Genomic DNA, 3,755 nt, shown 5'->3' on the forward strand with positions numbered 1-3,755 from the left:
GCCATCAATTCCCGGGATCTTGAGGCAAGGCCTATCTTCACCAGCTGCACATTATAAAATGTTTTAAAACATTCATCTGCTGCCACATAGGTAGGCTTTCCAAGGATCATTAGTCTGAAGCTGTAAAATATTTTTTGCTGACAAATGCAAAACTATCTGAAACAGGTTATGTCATACAATAAGTTGTTTCACTTACCCTTTCTAAACTGCAGTGTATACAAATGGAGGGGTTTAGACTGTAGCAATCCTGCTTGGCTCTTCTTGGAAACAGCGGAATATGCAATCGATGCCACCCACTGAAGTTTAATATGCTTTGCTTTTTCATGGGGCCAGAATCATAAGAGAGATGTTTCAAGTTTCTTCCTTTTCTCTGAATCTCAGGGTACAATTCTATGTTCCAAGGCAAATGTGAGTTCTCAAGACTATACACCCTTTTTCTTTGGCTGTGGGTTCCATGGAATGGGGTAATCACTCAGGGCCCAGCGGGTCCCATCCTCAGGCCAGCACTCAGCAAAAATAGGGAGGAATTGGGGAGGAGGCGTTTCAGGGTGGGGTGAGGGTGAGCAGTGGGCGTTCCTGGAGGTGGGCAGGTGGGGAGCGGGAGGCAGTTACGCCGGATCCTGACCCCGTTCCCGAGCAGAGCGGAGCAGCCCTTGGCCACTCCATTCTGCTCAGATCTGCACCACCTCATCAGGTGGTGCAGATCCAAGTAGATCCATTGGGACCAGTGCAGCACAACACAGGGTAAGGGGAACGTTTTCTCCTTGCCTCAGGTTGTGCTGCTTCTGGCCCCAAACTTGCACAGGATGCAGCACAGGCCCGCTGGCCTGACTACTCCAGCACAAGTTAGGATTGCACTGTAAGGCATTGGGTCCCTCATCTATCCCCTGATGGCTCATTGAAGCTGTCACTTCTACCAATACTGTGGGCTAAAGGTTGGGCCCTGGGGTAGGCCTCTGAGGAGTATGGGCCTTTGGCTAGTTGCAACTTAGCCATCCCTTGGGAACAGTGTAGAATGCAGTATGAGGACAGAGCTGTAATGTAAGCGGACAGGGCCAGTCCATCCATGTGACTGAAATGGTTGTATCATGCCTCTGGTGGGGAAGTCTGGTTGGTTGGCAACCTTCAGTGTCAAAAGACTATGGTATAAGCCTACAGCACCTGGTATTCCCAAGCGGTCTCCCATCCAAGTACTAACCAGGCATGACCCTGCTTAGCTTCCGAGATCAGACAAGATCAGGCATGTGCAGGGTAACAGTTGCTGACTATCTCTGCCCATCCACTCACATCCTCCACTCTTCCTACTCCTCTTCCCATGCCTGCCATACTAGTATCTTTCACACTTCCTTTTCCACTACATTTCCTTCTTACATTTCTAATCCAAGGGCTGAGAGGAGGAGAGGCTGACAAATATTAAGTAAGTGGGGTTTGATTGATTTAGAGCAGATCTATTTATTTGTTCAGACTGCATGCATTCGTGCTACTTCGAATACAGCCCCACATATATGTTGGTGGTCTCCTTAGGAAAACATTTGGAAAATATTAGAGATTATGTAGCTAAATTACAAAATAAGAATCTTATTCATTCAACGGGTGTTTGTTTTCTCACAGAGAAGATAGTCAGGAAAAGAAAATATATAGAATACAGTACAGGCAAATATTGAAATATTTCGATGCAATGCAAAGAATACTGGAGATGGCACAGAACCATGTCATTAAAGATCCAGTATCTGTCATACTCAATGCTTTGCAGCATTGGCAAAGTGACAACAAAATCTGGCTCGTTGGGTGAAATATTATGTTATGTGGCAATATGCACCTGAATACAAATAAGGAGTGCACATAAAAAGGCCTATATCTTTTAAGCTAAAGATATAAGTTATTGAGACAAGATATCCAGAGAGATGGAAACAGAATCATTCGTACTTTCTGCTGTTTTACTAATAAAAGATAAGACACTCCCAGGAATTAGGAAACATTCTGTCAGACACTACGGCTATCAAACCATTTATTTCAGAGGAAATTCAAAAAAGACAGTGGGACTTCTAGAACTTAGTAGTTTAAAAGGCAACAAAAGAGAAAACTTAGGAGCATTTTTTACATATGAAGCTTAAAAATAAGGCCGTAAGATCCTTCAGGGTTCCACTGCATTCAGAGACTTGATGGGCAATAACTCACAAGAGGACCTTCCAAGCAGAGGTGTAACAGAGACTGGGGCAGTGACATCATGATGCCATTTGATGCCATGAGATCACAATGTCATGTGACCTCTGTCACTTCATGCTGTCAGTTCCAGGTTCTCCCCAGAGGGCAGGGTGCCCATTGCTGCAGCCTCACATGCTCCGTCCCTTTCCCTTTGGAGGCTGGGAGCCTCCATTGAAGACAGGATGGGGTATGCAAAACCAGCAGCGCCACTCTCTGGGCAGAACCTGGAGAAGACTGGGCAGAGCCTGGGAGCAGTAATGCTTCTCCCAGGACACGTGCTCCTCAGGCTCTGTCCAAGTTACACCTCTGCTTCTAAGTGCTGGTTCTCACCATGTAGCACTCCCATTACAGGTGCAACTGGCACCCTCTTTGCCAAGGGTTCTCAAAATTCTTGGGAGTAAAACTCCTGAGGTAAGTTTTAGTGGGGTAGGGGCCAATGGCAGTGACGCAATTGCCAGGATCACACAGGTAACGGGGACAAAGAGGAGGGTTGACTGCAAGCACAAACTACTTCCGGTTTGCGATCCCAAACTGGAAGTGGTTTGTGATCACTTTTTCTCACTGTTCTAAGACTTGGAGAGTCCTGCAGAAAGCTGCACAGGGCTCCCCACAACTCCTGGACCTTGCGGCAACCCTCTGTAAGTCAAACCCCCCCTCACCCCTGTTAGCGAAGTGATCCTGGGGATCCTGGGGATCGCGCTGCTGCCTTCCCCCAGCCCCCGCTGCCCCCCTGCCCCCTCAAGAACTTACAGCAGTTTTCAAACTCCCTGAGAGTTTGAAAACTACCACCCTGGTGGATTAAAAAAATCCATGGATAATAAAACAATGGAAAAATAGATTTAAAGATCAACTTCTAGGTTTCTTGCCCCTTTATTGCTCCAAATGGAATAAGGTCGTGCCTCGACATCTGCAGGGGTTTGATTCTGGGACTTCCTGCTGGTACCATAAAATGTGTTAAATAAAAGCAGTTTAAAAAAATTAAAAAGTGTGTCCTTTTATAACTGTGGTTTAAAAACAGTTTTTCTTAATGTTGTAGAGAGGCAGTCAGCAATCAGATATGCAAAGGACCCCCTGCCTTTGCCTGGCTCAGCTGAAGAATGGAATGATCACTTGCGTAACTCTCTCTAAAACAGGAAGAAAAGCAGTTTTTAAAACTGTGATTTTAAAGAGATGCATTTTTCCCCTTCTCCAGGGATCAGCACATTCCTTCTCATTTGCAGTGGCTATTCCCGTGTTGAGTCAAATCCGTATATTAAAAAATCCATGTATAACAAGGTTAGACCTGCATATACATGTTTGGGTCAGTCACTTACACTCACTCTCTCTACGTCACTTTTGTCTTAGGTGCAGACGCAATATCTTTTGGGGGTGGTCCATCAGTATTACTTCTTTATTTAATTTCTTTTAAAATGTACCATGTACTACTAGTCCACTGTGCTCTCAGAGTGGATTACTAAACATAGAACAATGCAATCAAACAAAAATAAAAATTTCAATATCAAAATGATAAAAGCAATCAAGAAGTATCCATGCAATGCTCTAAAACATGG

The 3,755-nt window shown here is 44.9% G+C and overlaps 1 pseudogene; it reads right to left on the reverse strand.

Annotated features, from left to right (window-relative positions):
• Window positions 1-1,149: 1,149 nt before the first annotated feature.
• On the reverse strand, window positions 1,150-1,266 carry LOC136637024 (5S ribosomal RNA; annotated as a pseudogene).
• Between the last annotated feature and the right edge of the window lie 2,489 nt (window positions 1,267-3,755).

This window comes from Tiliqua scincoides, chromosome 1 (assembly GCF_035046505.1).
Source record: "Tiliqua scincoides isolate rTilSci1 chromosome 1, rTilSci1.hap2, whole genome shotgun sequence".
NCBI lineage: Eukaryota > Metazoa > Chordata > Lepidosauria > Squamata > Scincidae > Tiliqua > Tiliqua scincoides.